This window comes from Pogoniulus pusillus, chromosome W (genome assembly GCF_015220805.1).
Source record: "Pogoniulus pusillus isolate bPogPus1 chromosome W, bPogPus1.pri, whole genome shotgun sequence".
Classification (NCBI taxonomy): domain Eukaryota; kingdom Metazoa; phylum Chordata; class Aves; order Piciformes; family Lybiidae; genus Pogoniulus; species Pogoniulus pusillus.
Genome location: NC_087308.1, coordinates 1851330 through 1871954, shown reverse-complemented (window position 1 = coordinate 1871954; position 20625 = coordinate 1851330). Strand labels below are relative to the sequence as shown.

The 20625-nt window shown below is 47.2% G+C and overlaps 1 protein-coding gene and 1 long non-coding RNA gene across 3 annotated transcripts in view; one reads left to right on the top strand and one right to left on the bottom strand.

Moving 5' to 3' along the window:
* Positions 1-20625, top strand: part of LOC135192868 (polycomb group RING finger protein 3-like) — a 669299-nt gene that overhangs the window by 14908 nt on the left and 633766 nt on the right. For both annotated transcript variants that reach the window (XM_064176244.1, XM_064176243.1), the window contains exon 2: positions 1997-2134. The gene's annotated coding sequence lies outside the window, so the exon portion shown is untranslated. The remainder of the gene's footprint in view (positions 1-1996; positions 2135-20625) is intronic.
* Positions 2010-11658, bottom strand: LOC135192869 (uncharacterized). Its single transcript, XR_010309059.1, has 3 exons — positions 11503-11658; positions 8815-10473; positions 2010-3086 (listed from the first exon to the last, which is right to left on the bottom strand). It is a non-coding gene; the product is annotated as an uncharacterized LOC135192869 (long non-coding RNA).

Below are 20625 nucleotides of genomic sequence, written 5' to 3'. Positions count from 1 at the left end.
AGGGAGCCACCAAAAAAGGTGGGGCGCCCCTCCCTAGGTGAACCCCCAGAGTCTGGTGATATCCCGGACGAGCCCCCAATTTGTCATAATTAACAGGCACAAACTGGTGTTCATGCAAGTTAAGGCTTTAATAAAGTTGCAGGAATCAAGCAATGTACAGGCCTGGGTGCGAGGAGAGACTCTGATCTACCCCAACGCACACCCTTTGCCTTCTGCTTTCTCTTTTTATACCCTATTCTATTACATATTTACTAAGTTCTAAGAAAAGGTTGGGTTTTCTTTATCAGTTCTTAGGAATGTGAGATGTCTCTTCCACACAGGCCTCCTTTTATCCGGTGGTCCCTCTGGTAATGTTTGATGAAGTAAAGGGTCTTGCTTAAGTGTCTTCCTCATGAACTTCAAAGTCCTGGTTCTTCTATTTGCTCATACAGGAAAGGTGGCACCAGGAGGAATGCATTTCCATTTAAATATGCAAAAGACTATCTCTTCCACATGCCTCCCTCCTTTGTCAATCTAATTACTCTTATCTTTAAGCTTATTGAGATGGTGGTGCAAGCAGGAATGCAGTTACATTCAAACCCCCCCCCCTTCCTCCTTGTCTGTGACCTCTTGCCACGAATTGATCGGATCAAACATATGATTCTATATATTTATCACAAAGCTGAGTCGCAGCGGGGGAAGGGGACCCCCACCCGCCGCTCTCCGCATCTTCCCCAGCAGGACACACTCCAAATGCAGGCTCGCCGTCTATAGCCTCAGCCTGCCCGTACACGCTGCCTGTGCTGTGACTGGAAGGGTACCAAAGCACGGCCGTTTCTTCCGAAGTCACCAGCTCATCCCCTGAATAGGGAGCGGCCGCGCTCAACAAGAGGGTGGCCACCAGGGCGATCAGCCCGCCACAGAGGGCAGCGCTGCTTCCGCGTGGCGCCATCTTCGAAACGCTGCCTGGATCTACGGGTCCAGGGGAGGCCACCGGCACGGCCGGAGCCGCCTGCGTTTCCACTGCCCGCATTTCCACCGGCCGTGGATTCCCATCAAGAGGGGAAAACTTACACGGGTTTGCCTGCTCCGCTCTCCCCCACCCCTCCAGCTCGCCCCGTGCAGGGCCGCTCGGCACCCTGCTGTGGGTCAGCTCGAGCCGTGGCCGCTTTCGGGGGCGGGGGATCCCATATCATCATTAACCACCTCTGAAACTCGCTTCTCGCCGCTTCCTTCTCCCCCCTCCGCCACCCAGGAAGGGAGCGGCTCACTTCTCCAAGCCTTCCAACTCTCCATACCAGCCTCACTAAGAGGCACCATTTCCCCTAAGCTCTATTTCTGTGTTTTTATCCAATTCAGTCCATGCACAACCAGCCATCTCGTTCCCCGTACGGGCCACCAAAAATCTGTCGTGGGTTTTTAAAGAGAGCCGACAGAGATTAAACTCTCAAATCAAATTGGAGAGAAAATACAGAATTCTATTTAGAGAGAGAAAACAGCAATAGACATTACAAAGCAATTACCATGGCAAACCCCCTTGAAGTTTCCCCCATTCCCAAAAAACTAAATCTACATTCCCCAGAGCTCAAATCCATCCCCCCCCCCCCAAACGCCTCCGCCATCCAAGAGGCCTACTGCTTACATGTTCCCGATAAATTGGCTCCTGCCACACACTCAGGGCAGGAGGAAAGGAGAATGAACTGACTTTGTTGTCAGTCTATAAAGAGGTGGCAGAATTATGGGATTGAATAACAATCTTCTAGTCCCAGGGCTTTTTTTTTTTAATTTGTAACCCTATAGCCTCAACCTGGGACAATACACAGTACGCATGCGTTGTATGCATGACGTGCTCGCTCGGCTTCATTCGATCCGTACTCGGCTATTTCCGTCTCTTTGTTTTAAAGTCTGAGTCGGAATATTGGGGGTGGGGTGGAGGAGAGGTTGTGTATTTTCTCTCCCTTCCCCCCCCCCCCCCCCCCCCCCCCCTTCATTTTTTCTTTCTCTTCTTTTTGGGGAGGTTAAGGAAAAAAGGAAAAGAGAGCTTGGAAGGAAGAGAGGACGGGAATCCACCTCCTGAAGATTCCTGCTCCTCCTCCTTAGCGGCCGGACACAGCGTTGCTTCTCTTCTGTTGCCGTTGCTGCCATTTGTTAACAGGTCAGTCTGACATTCTCCGTTGCTGGGGGGAACGGATACGACACGATAACGGGTTGGGTGGGGGCAGGCAGGCTGCGTTTGTACTCTTTGTGATGCAGAAAATGCACGTTATTGTCTCGGCGGGTTCGATGGTATTTCAAGTAGATACTAAGATATCGTTGTTGGTTTTGTTATTTGTCTTTCTCCTTAAACTCTCTTCCGGGTTTTTTTGTTTGTTTGTTTTTCTTTTTGTTTGCTTAAAGAATAGCTTTTGCTCAAGGAAAAAGGTATCTTTTCCTTTAAAAAAAACCCCACAAACTTCTTCCACCTTTCCCTTCTGTTTTCATCCCTCCCTTTCCTATTCTGTTAAATTTCCTGGCTTCTGGAGGAGTGGTAACGCTTTTTTCTTTCCGAGTGCCTGGTCAGCGTGCTCCTATATTCTGCTGCTAAGAGTCTTGTCCTCAGGTTTGTAAGGAGACCTCGCATTGCTGTAGGTTGGCTTAGGTGTGTAGCTCAGCAGGGTAATAAGGAACGTTTGTGAAGAGATGGAATTTGCATAAGAGCTGAGTCGCGTTCGGAGAGCTTCCTCGACCTCTATTAATGGATTTGCACTGATTGAACCTCCGCTGTTGGGAGCGGGAGGGAATCCGTCTCTAGTCAGAATGGAGCGGTCGTATTCCTTGTTAAATTACTTCAGTTATACAGATGGGTTTTTTTGATGCAGTATATGGTTTGGGTTTTCAAGTCCTGTGACAAGTAGGAATTGAAGTAGTACTGGTAGATTAAAAAAGGAATGTTTGTGGTTTTTATTGCCCCCCTCCCCCCCCAATGTTTGTTGAACGGTGTAGTCTTCTACTACCACGTTCTGTTTGTTTTCTACAAATGCTGAATTTGTCAGTGAGTTGTGGTGCTACGGAATAACGGTGCAGTCGGTCTCTCATTTCAAAAGTAATTGATTTTGCTTCAGAATATCCTATGAAAAAGGAAATAATACTTTAATATTATGGCTGTATAATACATGGATGCTGTTTGTTAGCTCATGTATTTTCGGTTTGGGAAATGTTGTATATTCCATAACTGTATGCATAGTCTAAAATAATTTAGTTGTTTTTTTTTTTCTCACATCTGGATGTGAAATCTAGGCGACTGAGAAACTGAGATCTAAAAATTCTGTTCGATTACCTATGGGTGCTCTAGAATGTCCTTTTAGAAGCATTTTACTTTGGTATTTTGCAGGAGTCCTACATAATCATCTACCTATGTTTCTTGGAATTAAAGTTGTGGATGAGAAGGTTAAAAAAAGTCAGATGCTATTTAAACGCAACATTTATTCTGATTATGAAATATATGCATAACAATTCTTCTGGACTAAAGTAATATTAGACCAAAATATTGGACTCTCCGGGAAGCTACTTAAGGAATATATTAAAAATATTTGCATGGAAACTATTCTTTATAGCCACAAATGTGATTCTCAAATGTTGTCTTTAGGTAAAGGCCAGTTGGAAAAAAAAAGTCAATTTGCTATGAGCAGTTTGTTTCTTTTAGAAGGGCATAGTTTAAAAAAAAGAAAAACAACTGGGAACAATTAAAAAAAACTCCCCCAAACACCCCTTCCCCATCTATTCATAGTCAACCTGTCATTTCTCGTATGTGTGAATGATTTGTGCTATGCTTTGCAGAGGGGTAAAGAAATTGAATTCTTGTGTTCTTAAAGATAATGATAAACATAAATTGATGGCTGCATGAAAGTAGAGAAGGGGCCTAAATAAGTGTCTGAGACAGTATGGCAAACTCAAAACTTTCCTGTTCTGGTTAGCCTCTTGCTCAGCTTGTAGTTAGGCAATGTGGAGTCAGTTGGGGAAAGTGTTGAGAAGATTTGGGTGAGAACTGGAGGCATTAAGGGTGAATGTTGGTGTTATGATGTAAATGCACAAATGCCTAGAAAACTAGAATGCTAGTTATTCTACAAGTAATAGAACTTGTTTGCCCAGATGAAAAAAGGTTGAGTTTGTTTAAAGGAAATTAATGATATCCTCATATGTTTGGGTTTCTGTTAACCATTTTATGTTTTAACCTTGTGATGACACTAAAAATGACAATATGTAAGCCCACTTATTTTAGCAGCAGTAACTACCATTATTGGGTGAAATTGACGGTGTGTTTGCTTTGTGAATAGCATAGTATGGTGGGAAGCATTTGTGTGTGTGTGTTGGGGAATGTGTGCTGTGCTTAAGACCAAATCATTGTTCACAAGTCAAAACTGTTTTCAGTATAAATCCAAAACTGTTGTAGGTTAAGCCTCATACTGGCCACTAGACAATAATTATACTACCTCTTCTTGCTTCAGCATCATGCTGGCTGATTCATCTCTGACTTTCACATATTTTTCTTTCACATATGTTTTTTAAAACTTTTTTTTTTTCCGGGTGTGGGGGACAGAAAAATATAACCTTGCCACTTGCTCAGCAATCCTAGAACATATTGTTCCCAAATGCAGGTGCTTGCTGCTGTGTGTGCTGTCCTATTCCTCAGAGATCCTGCACTTAAGGGGAAAAGTTGTTTTGGAAGCAGTAAGTGTGAATGCTTTCTTTGTTGAATGAGGTATATAACTGGTGGGTTAACCCTGTCTGGCTGCCAGGTGTCCACCAAGCCATATTTTCACTGCTCAGCAGGAGAGAGAAAGAAAATAAGATTAGAAATTCATTGTTTGGGATAAGTACAGGGAGCTCAATTGCCATCGCAGGCAAAATAGACTCAACTCGGGAAAGATTAACTTCTTGCCAATTAATATCAGAATAGGCTAGTGAGACACAAAACAAAAAACACCTTTCCCCCATGTGCTAGTTTGAAGCTAGCTAGAATGTTTTGGTGAGAAGGATTAGATTATAGGCTGTGAAAAGGAAACAATGGTGATGTCTACTTCACTCATAGGCTTGCTGAGAGGTATAAGAGCAAGAATCCAAAGATAGATAAGGGAGTTGCTCTCTGTCTGGGCTCTGGGCTGCATTTTTCTCTCTAACCTCACCCTCCATCTCTCTAATACACTTGATTCCTACCCCCCGTGGCCGATCCTCCGTTCTTCCTTGGGGCACAAGGCAATGTCTGGGGTAAGGCAGGGGAGTGGGAGAAGGTGGAAGGGAGGGGTGTTGTGCCTCTCCTGGGGACTCGGGTTTCTGGGAGGGGTGTTGTGTTTCTGTATTACCTTTTACCTTGTATATTTCTGTATATATTGTAAATATCTGCTTGTATATACTGCTAAGCTGTAAATATAAGCTTCATTCAATTTCCAGAGCTGGCTGAATCTAGTCTGGGTGATTTCAAAAGTGTGTGGGGGGGATGGGTAATACCCAAACCACCACATTTTTTATTTTGGCACTCCATGGGGCAAATTAATTTTGAGTGATTGTTAATTAACTCTGGGAATCAGAATGAAGTGAATGAAGCTATTTTACTTAGTGGGGGCTATTGTGTGGCCTATTATCTGCTTTCTGGTGTGTAATTGGGTTAAGGCACAAATTGGTTACTTTTTGTTTAATTTTGAAGAAGATGAAATCAAAGGTTGCCTCCATTTTTTGGAACTGGGGAGACTATATCCTTGGCATATTTGGTTTAACGTTACTATCAGTAACATTACAGGAACATTTACCAGTAACATTACAGGAAATGTTTCTTCTTCTGCTTTGTCTACAGCTTTAATGAGAGTGATCTTGCCTAAGACCCAGGTACCTAACCCTTGCTCTGAATTTTATTCACATGAGACTGTGGTATTTCTGTCGCATGTGAACTTAGGTCTTGTAATTTTGATTTTCATGTTAATTTTGGCATGATGTAAGAGAAATTTGGGTGTGATGACTTCAAGGAACCAGAGAAAGAGGCGGCTATCCTTGAGTAAAGATAAGGAGAATGTAAACAATTCTTGTTCAGAGGGAGAGCAAGGGGGGGCCACCACACCCCTCCCACTCTTCTTCCTAGGATTACCTTCACTCTTGACTCTTCTACCTCCTCCCATGAGAGGTGATTTTGACCCTCTACTCTGCTCTGGTGAGTTCTCATCTGGAGTACTGTGTCCAGCTCTAGGGCCCCCATCACAAGAAAGACTTGGACCTACTGGAGCAGGTCCAGAGGAGGGACATTGAGATGATCAGAAGACTGGAGCACCTGTCCTATGAAGACAAGCTGAAAGAATTAGAGCTGTTCAGCTTGGAGAAGACATGGCTCCAGGGAGACCTTATAACTACATTTCAATATCTGAAGAGAACCTACAAGAAGGCTGGGGAGTGACTGTTAAGAAGGGCTTGTAGTGATAAGAGGGGCAATGATTTTAAACTGGAGCAGGGTAAATTTAGGTTGAACAGAAGAAGGAAGTTCTTTACAATGAGAGTGGTAAAATACTGGAACAAGCTGTCCAGGGATGTGGTGCTCCGTTACTGGAAATGTACAAGATCATACTCAATGTGGCTGCAGGCAGCATGATATGTTTGGAGGTGTCCCTACTCACTGCAGGGAGGTTGGACAAGATAACCTTTGAGGGTCCTTTCCAACCCAATGCAGTCTGTGAATCTCTGCTGCTCTTTTTTTTTTTTTTTTTTTTTCCTCACACTGTTCCCCTGCTCCAGCATGGGGTTCTTCTCACAGAATACAGTCCTTCCAGACCTGTTCCAGTATGAGCCTTTTCCATCCCTTTCCATGGGGTACAGTTCTTCAGGAACAGACTGCTCCCACAGGCTGCACTTTCTGGCAGAAAGCCTTCTCTTCCATGGTTGTGATTCCTGCCAGAAGCCTACTCCACCTTGGGGTCTTCCATGGCCTACAGTGTAGGTATCTGCTCCAATGTAGGCTTGATGAGATGTATAAGAAGAAGAACACAAGCGTAGATAACGCAGTCTGTCTGGGCTTTGGGCTGCACCTCTCTCTAACCTAATCTGCCATCTTTGTGACTAAATCCACCTGCTTCCTAACCCCCTTGGCTGACCCTCCATACTACCTTAAACATAAGGTAAGATCTTGGGTAAGATAGAGGGCTGGTAAGAAGGTGGAAGGGTGGTTGAGAGCCCCTCCTGGGGACTCTGGTTTCTGGGAGGGGTGTTGTGTTTCTGTATTACTTTTTAACTTGTACATTTCTGTATATATTGTAAATATATGTTTATATAATGTGCTAAGCTGTAAATATAAAGCTTCATTCAATTTCCAGAGCCACTGAGTCTAGTCTGGGTGATTTCCAAAGTGTGGGGGTGTGGGTATGTGATGGTTTGGGCTCTTACCCGCCCGCCCTACACTTTTGAATTTGCCCCAGCTAACTCAGACGGCCTCTGGGAATATAGATGAAGCAATTTATTTACAGCTAGCAGAATTTACAAGCAGCTATTTACAATATATACAGTTATATACAATTATATACAGAAATATACAAAGGATAAACAATACAGAAGCACAACTCCCCTCCCAGAAACCTGAGTCCCCAGGAGGGGCTCTCAAACCACCCCAACACCTTCCCCCGGCCCTCTCAACCTTACCCCAGTTCTCAGGAAGAAGAGAGGTGCGGCCAAGAGGTTAGGGAGCAAGGTTAATGAGATGTGACTAGGTCTAAAGGCAAAGGCAGAAGAGAAAGACAAAATGGAGAAAGTTTTTTTCTTCTTCCCAGAGTTCTCAGCGTGACTGTGAGAGAAGGAGACACCATGTTTTCATTCCACTGCCTGTTATCAAGTTCTTTTACCAAAACATTCTAGCTTGCTTCTAACTAGCACAGGGTAACACCCAAACTGTCACACCCAGTACAGACCCCTGAGGGACACCACTCTCCAGCCACTGAGCACTACCCTCTGGATGTGGCCATCCAGACAATTCCTTATTCACTGAACAGTCCACCCATCAAATCTGCATCTCTCCAACTTAATGAGTAGGATGTTGTGGTGGTTTTGGTGTTACCTGGCCCCACACACTTTGGAAATCACCCGGACTAGACTCAGCCAGCTATGGAAATTTGAATGAAGCTTATATTTACAGCTTAGCTCAATATACAAGCAGATATTTACAATATATACAGTTATATACAGAAATATACAAGGTAAAAGGTAATACAGAAACACAACTCCCCTCCCAGAAACCTGAGTCCCCAGGAGGGGCTCCCAACTGCCCTTCCACCCTCCCCCTCTCAACCTTACCCCAGTCCTAAGGAAGAATAGAGGTTTGGCCAAGAGGTTAAGAAGCAAAGGTGGGTTATTCCAAATGGAAGGTGATCTTAGGGAGTAAGATGTTGCTCAGCCAGCAGCCCAAGCGAGAGTGAGAGGAAAAAAAAATGGCAAGAGTGTCATCTAATGTTTTCATTTCTTCTTAGCGAGACTCTGAGGGAAGTAGACATCACCATTGTTTTCCTTTTACAGCCTGTAATCTACTTCTCACCAAAACATTCTAGCTAGCTTCAAACTAGCACAAAGACCTTGTGTCATGGAAGGTAGTTTGTGAGGTTGTGGGGAAAATACGTGAAGGCTCACTTGTATAGTTCAAGTGATTTATTGCTCAAACACGGAGATCCCCCTCCCAAACTAAATTCCCCACGTGAATTCTTTTGATCTGAGGTTGTAGAATAACATTTCAGAAAATAGCAGATAAAAGAGAGTCTGTGATTTCCTTAGACTTCTTTTGAGTCTTTAAAGTTACTCAGTCTTTAGGTAGAAGAGTCTTTTCTTTGATTTACTCACTGTTCCGTAGTTCAATTCAGCAAAGTTCAAAGTTTTGGGCGGTGTCCCTTTGTCAGGATCAGGCCTACACGGACTTCGGGCCTCTGCGGGTCCCTCGTCAGGCAGGGCTGATCAGGAACGAAGCAGGCAGCAAGAGGTCACCGGGGCAGGAGCGAGGCAGGCAGGCTAGCGAGTGAGCGAGCAGGTACCCCGATCCAGGCTGGCACACCATTTTTATAATGTTCAAAAGAGGTGTAACCCACCAGTCCAGGCTATTTTACGTTATTCTTACAGATTGGCACAAAGTTATCAATCCATACAATTGGAGAATTTTTACCAAAACAATTTCTAAGACCACCCCAAGTTTGGCCCACACCAGGTGTCGAGCGGGCATGAGAACTGCCGTTCCCCCCTAACCAAAACAGTGGCTATTGTTTACCTTTTATCTCGACTAGGGAGAGACTTTCTCATGGGACTGAAGGATTGTTTTGGTTTTGCGATGCTCTTGGCATTAATGTGAGACACTATAACTTTCACAACAGGGAGGCCTGCTAAGGGCTTCTGCTACTCTCCATGACACCTTGTAAATAGTCCCTCCCCAGCCTTCTTGTAGGTCCCTTTCAGATACTGGAAGGCCAGTATAAGGTCTCCTCAAAGCCTTCTCTCCTCCAGGCTGAAGAGCCCAAACTCTTGTAGCCTGCCCTCATAGAGGTGCTCTGATCATCTTTGTGGCCCTCCTCTGGACTCACTCCAACAGTTCCATGTCCTTCTTGTGTTGGGGGCTCTGCAACTGTACACAGTATTCCAGGTGGGGTCTCATGAGAGCAGAGTAAAGGGAGAGGATCACCTCTATTGACCTGATGGCCACGCTTCTCTTGATGCAACCCAGGACGTGGTTGGCTGTTTGGGCTGTGCACATGCATTGCCAGCTCACCACTGTTGCTTGTCAGAGGGTATGTTTCCTTTAACCTTTCTTCTTTGGTTTACATACTTGTAGAAGCCTTTTTTGTTTTTCTTTATATTCCTTGCCAAGTTCAGTTTCAGCTGCACCTTGACTTTCCTGACCTCATTGCTACACAACCAGGCAACACCCCTATAATCTTCTCAGGATTGCCCTTTGGTTTGACCAGCAGGTCTCTACTTAGCTGTAGTGGGTCTCTTTCCTTCCTTGCCCAATTTCTTACACCTGGGGATTGAGATCTATTGCACTCTGTGGAAAGCATCCTTAAAGATCTGTCAGCTCCGTTCTGCTCCCATGTCTGTGAGGGCCATTTCCCACAAGGTCCTATTTACTAACTTCTTGAAGAGCTGGAAGTTTGCTTTTCTAAAATTTAACATCCTGACTATGCTGCTTGTTGATTTCATACCCCTTAGGACAGTGAACTGCACTAGCACGTGATCACTGAAGCTCAGGCTGCCTTTGACATTCCTGATGACTTATCTTGCATTTGTGACCAACAAGTCCAATAATGTATACCCTTGGGTAGGGCTGCTAATTTTTTAAGAAGTTGTAATCTAGGTGCTCCAGGAGCCTCCTGGATTGCCTACAGCTTGCCATACCACTTTTCCAGAAGGTGTTGGGGTGGTTAAAATCCCCTAGAAAGATGAGAGCCTGTGATCATGATGTCTTCTCAAGTTGGAGTAAGAAGGCTTCATCAGTAGGCTCTTGCACTTGATGTTCTGTCAAGAAAAATAAATTTCTGCCAGGAAAAGTTGATTGCACTCAGGAATAGTTTACTACTGTGATAAGCAAAGAGAAACGGGAGGCTGTGGTGGTAGGCTTGATGGGGCAAACATGGGCTTATCCATGCCCAGACATGTTCCCCTGCCCCCCCCCCCCCCCCCAGTCCTTCTGTGCTGGGGAAGGAACCTTGGGAGGGGAGAGCGAAAGCCTTGTCTTTACCTAATATGGTGAGGCCTGGCAAAGTGCAGAGTTTTAATGTCAATAAATGGTTTTCATAGTTATTAACAATCATTGCCTGGATATCAAAATTAATATAGATTATTAATTTTGCATAATCTTTCACAATTTGGCATAGTCGGCAGGATGCACTATTATTGAAACACTGCATAATTTGGGATATAAAATCACAGGCTTTGGGCTGGAGTGGGCAGCTAAACATTGCTGCCAGCCCAAAATCTTCTTTGAAAAACTAGCAGCAAATGCTGAGGAAAATCACACTTTAATCCTGGCTATCTGTCTAGTGCAAACAGTAAGGGAGCTGAAAAATGCGGATGCAAAAGTTCTGAGCCTGGAAAGAAAACTTGAAAACCTAAAAGTTCAAAATCAGAGTCTTTTTTATTTAGTTTCACTGCGTATTTTGCGAGATGCAAAGGCAGACTCTATTTCTCCACCACCGGAGAGTGGGGGGATTTAATAATGCTCACACATTATTAAATATGAAAGATGTGGCTCTGCCTTCAAGGGAAAAGCTATCAGCATCCTTGTTGCGGAGGCAGGGAATTAATGTGGCCGAGTCAGGTATTTTTATACAAAAATAGAGTTATTTTATTTTCCCAACCCCCCCCCCCCCCCCAAAACTATACAAAGATTAATTTGGTTTTAATTACCAGATTCAGTTGCTTGAGAATATCTACAGGATGCCATCGATAATCTGACTATTTTGGAAGTCAGAAGTTGGAAAAGGCTTTAGCTATTAAATTATAGCGTTTCCCACTTAATAATAAAGCTGAGCCAAAATAACTCACGATCCGGATCAGGCTGACTTCGTCATGCGGCCTGTCCCTCTCCTTCCCTTTCAGCAGCTGTAGGAGGGTCGTTAAGAGTTGTTAGGCTTTCACAATGAACCTTAATGGCTGTAGCAGTCCTTTGAAGCTCTTTCTGTATCCAGGCCAGGCGAGGGGGGGGGGGGGAACTCTCAGGCAGGCAGGAATGAACTCCAAGGCGGGAACCCCAATATTTATACCCTCTCTAGACAAAGAGCAGAGTTACCACTTCCTTAGGCGTGAAAGGGCACAGCCAATCCCAGCCCGATTCCAGCACGGGCACTGCACGGTGCTGGAAGGGTCCCTGTTCACCCCCTTCATGCCTGCAGGGCAAGGCTGGGGGGGAGAAACAGGCGGCTTTTCTTCTCCCATTCAAGCCACAGAGGGAGAGGAATTTAGGGGTATACAGGACTCCAGGACAGTCCTATTCAGCCAAGGATAGCTTCAATTCAGCTAACAGCCAGGGCAGGGACATCCCCCAACCTCCTGCAGCTACTGCCAGAGACACTGTCTCCTCCAAGCTGCGCATTATAAAAGCAAAGCCAAACCGCAAAGTTAAAAGCAACACGTAGAGAAAAGACTTCGCTCTCCGAAGCAAAGAGAGATTTGTACTGCCAACCTTCACATGCGTACTGCAATTGCTCGCACGGATTCGACCAATTCAACCTGTCTGCCGAGCCCTGCTGAGCAGCATGAAAGCAACGAATTGGCAAAGCATGGCCTTAAAGGCACAGCGCGCAAGAAATCTCACCGTGATCCAGCGTATCAATGCAGCCCGCCTGCAAGTCTCGCTGTGACCCCGTCCAGTAACAAAGCTTCACCGTGCCGCAAACCCCATCCGCGGGCAGGTAAAAATCGCGAAGCATCCCGATGGAATCCAAAAGGGAAATCCTGGGAAAAAGATGCAAACTTTAAACAGCAGAAAGCTGCTCATGCTACAGTCTCACCTGAGAGCATGCAAGAGGCAGCATTGCGTAGCAAAAGGGAAGTGCATCACAGAAATGTGTCCCCAGCCACTTCTGAATCTGGAAGCCAGCATTCTCAGAGGGACAAGAAAAGGCTTCACACCAGAAGGATCCACACTCAAGATCCCAGCTGCTCCTGTGACTTTAAAAAGAGTTCTGGAATTACTCCAAATGGTTTAATCCACCAAAAGAAGATTCTATTCAGCAACTACTTGATACAGAGTTGCCTGAACATGTGATAAGGTGACTGCCTTCATGGCTACTGAAGAAGATGACACTGATCACATTTGTAGACAAGGTGTTCCATTGGTGCTTGGAAAGGGAGAAAATTACTCCTTACAGTATTGAGGAATAGCTGTCACTGTGACAAATCCATCTCCATCTGGGGGGTGGGAAATTGAAAAGCTCTATGCATATCTTTGATTCCCTGTCACAAAAGCCAAAACCAATCACCAGGCAAGGGGGTGGGGGGCTAATAAAAAGTACCAGGTATTGGGCTGTTGTGGAGGCAGGAATTAATGTGGCCAAGGCAGGAATTTTTATACAAAAATAGAGTTATTTTATTTTCCCAAAACCCGCCCCCAAAACTATATATTCAAAGATTGATTTAGTTTAATTACCAGATTCAGTTGCTTGAGAATATCTACAGGGATGCCATCGATAATCTGACTATTTTGGAAGTCAGAAGTTGGAAAAGGCTTTAGCTATTAGTAAGAAAATGCTATTAATTAAAGTTGAGCCAAAATAACTCGCGATCAGGCCGTCAATAGGTGAAGCAGTCTTTGAAGCTCTTTCTGTATCCAGGCGGGGCGAGAGGGGGGAGGGAGAACTCTCAGGCAAGCACAAAGGTTCAGGTGGGATGAACTCCAAGGCGGGAACCCCGAAAGGTGGGAAGCCCCCAATATTTATACCCTCTCTAGACAAAGAGCAAAGTTACCACTTCCTTAGGCGCAAAAGCGCACAGCCAATCCCAGCTCGATTCCAGCACGGGCACTGCATGGGGCACTCCTCGTGCAGGCAGGACCCCTTTGCTCACCCCCTTCACGCCTGCAGGGCAGGCGAGGGGGGGGAACCAGGCGGCTTTCCCATTCAAGCCACGTCAGGAGAGGAATTTAGGGGTATACAGGACTCCAGGACAATCCCACCCTGGTGGTAATGAGCATCTTTGTCTGGAAAATGGAGAGTGGTAGGCAGGTGGTGTTCTGCTCAGTTCCCTCTGTGGCAAGGGAGTTCACAGAGAGGAATAGCAGAACCTACGATATCAACAAATGGCTGAAGGGATGGTGCGAGCGGCGGCGTTTTGGGTTCTTTGACCATGGGGGAACTTTTACTGCGCCGGACCTGCTGGCTTGTGATGGGGTGCAGTTATCTAGGAAGGGCAGGAGAGTCCTGGCAATGGAGTTGGCAGGGTTCATTAGGCGGGCTTTAAACTAGGTCTGAAGGGGGTGGGTGAGGAAATTACTCTCTCTGAGAAGGAGAGAGTGGGAAGGAAACTAAGGACAATTGAATCGAGAGCCCAGCTGAAGTGTATCTACACCAATGCACGCAGCTTGGGTAACAAACAGGAGGAATTGGAAGTCCTGGTCCACCAGGGGGACTACGATGTAGTTGCCATTTCAGAAACTTGGTGGGACGACAGGCATGACTGGGCTGTTATACTGGAGGGATATAACCTTTTCAGGAGAGATAGGCAAGGGAGAAGAGGAGGAGGGGTGGCCCTGTATATTAGGGAGTCACTCCATGCCATTGAGCTTGAAGTGAGGGATGAAGGGGTAGAGACCTTGTGGATTAAAATCAGAGGTAGGACTAATAAATCTGACATCCTGGTTGGAGTCTGTTACAGACCACCCAACCAGGATGAGGGAACAGATGAGATATTTTACAAACAGTTGGAGGCTGTCTCAAGATCTTCAGATCTTGTCCTTGTGGGTGACTTTAACCTGCCAGATATCTGCTGGGAACTTAATTCAGCAGAGAGGAGGCAGTTCAGGAGATTTCTGGAGTGCATGGAGGACAGCTTCATGACCCAACTGTTAAACGAGCCTACTAGGGGTCAAGCTCAGCTTGACCTGCTGCTCTCCAACAGAGAAGGGCTGGTAGGAGACATGATAGTGGGAGGCTGCCTGGGGTGTAGCGATCACGAGTTAGTGGAGTTTTCAATATACAGGGAGGTAGGGAGGCACTTCAACAAAACCTACACCTTGGACTTTAGGAGGGCAAACTTCAATTTGCTCAAGGAACTTATTTCCAATGTCCCCTGGGCAGCAGTTCTTGAGAACAAAGGGGTCCAGGATGGTTGGACTTACTTTAAACAGGAGCTCTTGAAGGCACAGGAACTGGCAGTTCCCACGTGCCGAAAGATGAGCCGCAGGGGGAGGCGACCAGCCTGGATGAGCAAAGAGCTCCTGAAGGAAGTGGGGGAGAAAAAGAGGGTGTATCGCCTCTGGAAGGAGGGGAAGGCTTCTCATGATGTGTTTAAGGAGGTAGCCAGACTATGTAGGAGAAAAATTAGAGAGGCTAAGGCTCAGCTAGAACTTAGGCTGGCCACTTCCGTGAAAGTTAACAAAAAACACTTTTATAAATTTATCAATGCTAAAAGGAAGGGCAAGAAGAGCCTCCACTCCTTACTGGACCAGGAGGGGAACACTATAACTGATGATGAAGCAAAGGCAGAGGTCCTGAATGCCTTCTTCGCCTCAGTTTTCAACAGTAAGGAGAGAGGAGGAGGAGGCAAATGGCCTCTTAAACTGGGGGATGGGGTCGGGGAGCAGAGTGTTCCCCTGGAAATTCATGAGGAATTAGTTCAGGACCTGCTGAGCCATCTGGACACCCACAAGTCCATGGGACCAGATGGGATCCATCCCAGGGTGCTGAGAGACCTGGCAGCTGAGCTGGCCAAGCCACTCTGCATCATTTTCCAGCAGTCCTGGCTCACCGGAGAGGTCCCAGGAGACTGGAAAATGGCCAACGTGGTCCCCATCCACAAAAAGGGTCGGATGGAGGAACCTGGGAACTACAGACCCATCAGCCTGACCTCAGTGCCAGGGAAACTGATGGAGCAGGTTCTCTTGGGGCCAATAACTGCACACCTGAGGGATGGCAAAGATCTCAGGTCCAGCCAGCATGGGTTTAGGAAGGGCAGATCCTGCCTTTCTAACCTGATCTCCTTCTATGATCAGGTGACCCGCTTGGTGGATGTGGGGAGGCCTGTGGATGTGGTCTATCTGGACTTCAGCAAGGCCTTTGACACTGTCCCCCACAGCAAACTGCTGGCTAAGCTGTCAGCCCGCGGCTTGGATGGTAACACTCTGTGCTGGGTTAGGAACTGGCTGGAGGGCCGGACCCAGAGAGTGGTGGTGAATGGCGCCACATCCAGCTGGCGGCCAGTCACTAGTGGTGTCCCTCAGGGATCTGTGCTGGGCCCCATCCTCTTTAACATCTTCATTGATGATCTGGATGAGGGCATCGAGTCAGTCATCAGCAAGTTTGCAGATGACACTAAGCTGGGGGCAGATGTGACTGAGTTGGAAGGCAGAAGGGCTCTGCAGCGGGACCTTGACCGCCTGGACAGATGGGCAGAGGCCAATGGGATGGGGTTCAATAGCTCCAAGTGCAGGGTGCTGCACTTTGGCCACAACAACCCCATGCAGAGATACAGGCTGGGGTTGGAGTGGCTGGAGAGCAGCCAGACAGAGAGGGATCTGGGGGTACTGATTGATACCCGCCTGAACATGAGCGAACAGTGTGCCCAGGTGGCCAAGAGAGCCAGTGGCATCCTGGCCTGCATCAGGAATGGTGTGGTCAGCAGGAGCAGGGAGGTTATTCTGCCCCTGTACTCTGCACTGGTCAGACCACACCTCGAGTACTGCGTTCAGTTCTGGGCCCCCCAGTTTAGGAAGGACACTGAGATGCTTGAGCGTGTCCAGAGAAGGGCGACGAGGCTGGTGAGAGGCCTCGAGCACAAGCCCTACGAGGAGAGGCTTAGAGAGCTGGGGTTGTTTAGCCTGGAGAAGAGGAGGCTCAGGGGTGACCTTATTGCTGTCTACAACTACCTGAAGGGTGGTTGTGGCCAGGAGGAGGTTGCTCTCTTCTCTCAGGTGGCCAGCTCCAGAACAAGAGGACACAGCCTCAGGCTGCGCCAGGGGAAATTTCGTCTCGAGGTGAGGAGAAAGTTCTTCACTGAGAGAGTCATTGGGCACTGGAATGGGCTGCCTGGGGAGGTGGTGGAGTCGTCGTCCCTGGGGCAGTTCAAGGCAAGGTTGGATGTGGCACTTGGTGCCATGGTCTAGCCTTGGGCACTGTGGTTAAGGGTTGGACTTGATGTTCTGTGAGGTCTCTTCCAACCTTGGTGATACTGTGATACTGTGTGATACCCCTTGCAATGTAGTGACCTATTAATATGTGTATAGCTTAGCCTTTCCAACATTAACAATATATAGCAACACATTACTCGCCCCAACAATATTTAACAATGCTTAACAATAGCCCAAACAGTATTACATAAAGCTACACAGTCAATTTCAAAATTGCTCAGTTCCTGGTAGAGCAACAAAGTTCATGGCAGAGCCTTAGATGCTCTGAGTCCATGGCTGGAGGTCACAGTCTTTGGGTCCTGATGCCATCATCCACTGGCCACCCCGGTGATATGCCTCCATCTCTTGTGTAGCTGGTTCTCCCTTTCCCAGGTGCTGGTCAGGAACTGGTCCTCGGCTTGGACCTTAACCTGTAGGGAAACAAAACCTGCCTTGGCCTATAAAGGCCAGGCTTGACAATTAATAATTTGGGATGATCCACCGTGCACTGATCCGGTGGCCTTTTCCATTTGCATCTAGTGTTTCCCAGGCATATAAGCCTCTGGGTTTACCCAGTGTCATTGGCACTACCCCTATAGAGGGTAATCTGACGGGCACAGGTTGGCCCACTTGCATCTGGGGCAAGGATTTATCCTTAATTCCCCCTGGCACAAAGTCACTGTCCACTACTGGCTCAGCTGGGCGGAAGGCCTTAATCTTGGGGCTTCCATAGCTTCCCCAACAGTTATTGACTGTGAAGACTGCTTGGGCCAAACGCAAGTCCCAGACACCTTTAGACACATTTGCATATCTTTTTATTCAGGCCATTTGCCCTCTCGACAATGCCATTTGCCCGGGGGTAATATGGGGTATGAAACACCCATTTCACCCCTTCACTACATGCCCAGTCTTGCACTGAGGTTGCAGTGAAGTGCGATCCATTGTCACTCTGGATGCACTCAGGCCTTGGCAAGATGCCGAACCAGTGTTTGAGAGTCTCAACGGTTTGAGCTCCCGAGGCTGCACTGGTGGCAGTGGCCATGGTTAGACCAGAGGCCACTTCTACGCCAACCAGTATGTATTTTTTCCCATGTGATGGCTTGAGGGGCCCCACATAATCCACCTGCCAGGTGTTCCAGAGACTTTTGTCCTGGCGGATATGTTGGGCTGGTGCAAGGTTTGGGTGGTTGGCCTTCAGCCTTGTCTGGCATTGTGGACAGGCTGAAATAATGGTTTCACATGTTGAGAGGGAGACTGGTCATCCCCGAGACCTGCACTCATAGTAGAGATCAGCTTTGCCTGAATGTCTCCTTTTAAGGTGCAACCATTCAGCTAATCTCTCCCAATCCTTTTCCCCACTGCTCACTACATGGATACGTGCCAGGTAGTCAGCCTGCTAATTCCATTTTGCAGCAGGGGTTTCCTTCTTAGAGTGCCCTTTGACCCATCCCACCTTGATGGGTCTCGACCAGCCTATCTCCAGCAGTCTTTGCCAATCTCCAGCTCTCCAGACCTTGGTGCTGCCAATCTCCCATTGATTTGCCTCCCATTGGCAAATACACTCCGTAGCTCCCTTAAAGGTGGCATAGGAGTCTGTGTAGATGGCTTTGGCACCATTTTCTACAGCTAACATGAGGACCCGCAGTTCACCCACTTGGGCACTGCCTTCACCCTCCTCAGTAACAGTCCTGCCTGTACTGATTTCTAAAGCTGCTGCTTTATAGTGCCACTGTGAGCCCACTCTCTGGGAAGAGGCATCTGTGAACCACATTCCCTCAGTGTCGGAGTCTGTGGTTATCTCTGGAGCTACATCTATTGGAGATGGCTTATAGGGCTGTCCCAGTAAAGTTGTATCTGGATTTACTGGTTGCTGGAGTTTGGACACCTTGGCCGGACCCTCTCTTAGAGGCATGAGCTGGGCAATTCCCTCTAAGTAGGCATACCACTTTCTTACAGTGGATTTTTGGGCTATCCCCTCTGGTGGAGGGGATCCCTTGAGAATTGGTTTAAGCAGGAGGAAAGGTCCTTGCACCACAATATCCTGTGTGGTGCGAAGCTTCTCTGCTTCCTTAACAACCCTTGTAAGGGAAAGGAGCCCCTTTTCCCATTCAGAATACCTCTTCTCAGTGTCCTTGAATGCTGTAGAGGAAAACAAGAGGGCTCTAGTGGGGCCTTTAGGTCCCTTCTGATAGATTCCCCAATAGGAAGCATGTTCAGAGAAGCCCCATTCTGCCCTTAAGGGGTCCTGTGGGTGTAATGGGCCCAGTTTCTGGTAGGCCTTTAACTCGTCCTTAAGGGTTTTAAGGCTCTCACTGTGCTTTGCTGTCCAATCCCAGGCCCTGTGCTTTTTCAGCAGATCATTCAGTGGCCTGGCAATCACTGGGAAGCCGGTAATATGCTTCCTCCAGTATCCAAGGGTTCCCAATAATTTCTGCAGCTCCTTTTTGTTCCCGGGGATTTGGCCCTTTTCAATTTCCTCCAGGGTGTCAGCTGGCACTGCCACTGCTCCTGCTACCCACCAGGCCCCAAGGAATTTGATTTCCTGTCCTGGGCCTTGGCACTTGGCAGAGGGGATGTCTAACCCATTCTGGGTCAGCAGTTCCCAGATGGCTTTTGCTACTGAGCCCACCTGGTCTTTGTTGTCCCCACCCACTAATATGTCATCTATATATTGATAAATGACAACGCCTTCTGGGACCTTGATAGTGTCCAGAAGCGCTGCCAGTGCATTGTGGGCAATGGTAGGAGAGTGCTTGTACTCCTGGGGTAAATGATTAACGGTGTACTGAATCCCCTGCCAGGTAAAAGTAAACTGAGGCTTATCCTCCTCTCTCAGGGGAATCATGAAAAACATATCCCAGATGTCCAGGGCAGCCATCCACGAGTGGGATGCAGCCTGAATGGCTGTGACCACTGAGGTTAGGCTAGGCACTGCTGCTGCGAGGGGAGTGTTAGCATTCAGCTTCCTGTAATCTGTAGTAAGTCTCCAGTGTCCATCCGTTTTTTTAACTGGCCAGACCGGGGAATTGTATGGAGAGTGAGTCCTACAGATTATCTGTCTCCTCTCCAAGTCGGCGATCACCTCAGAGATGCCTTGCCTGGCTGTTGCAGGTAAGGGGTATTGGGATGCATAGGTGATGCCAGCTTGAGGTAACGCTGGAGCCAACTGCAAGGTGTTTACATGGGCTGTTCTCACCTTCCTTGACTCCACCCTGTAGGAACCGAAGCTCCAAAGAGAGCCGTTTGGAAGATGCCACCTCTTGCCAGCCAGCACATCAAAACCCACTATATTCCCCGGGTAGGGGCTTAAGGCAGCTTCCACCAAGGTGATGCATTTGTCCCCTGGGAGCCATACCCTTGTTTTAGCTAGGTAAGAGATATCAGGTGCCCCTGTAACACCTTGTATTTTTATCCTTTTATGGGATGGCTTCCCAAAAGGCGGGAAGCCCCCAGTATTTATACCCTCTCTAGACAAAGAGCAAAGTTACCATTTCCTTAGGCGCAAAAGCGCACAGCCGATTCCAGCGCGGGCACCGCATGGGGCACTCCTCATGCAGGCAGGACCCCTTTGCTCACCCCCTTCACGCCTGCAGGGCAGGCGAGGGGTGGGGGAAACCAGGTGGCTTTCCCCCTCCCATTCAAGCCACGGCAGGAGAGGAATTTAGGGGGTATACAGGACTCCAGGACATGGGCTCAGAGCAATAAAGCTCTACACTGTTTTGTGTTATTTTCTACATAGAGTAATATGGTAATATAGTTGTATACACTGTTTGTATAATGCATATAGTATGTAAATCACTATGCATATATGTAACTTACTGTGTTTGTACAGGCAACCTAATCCATAT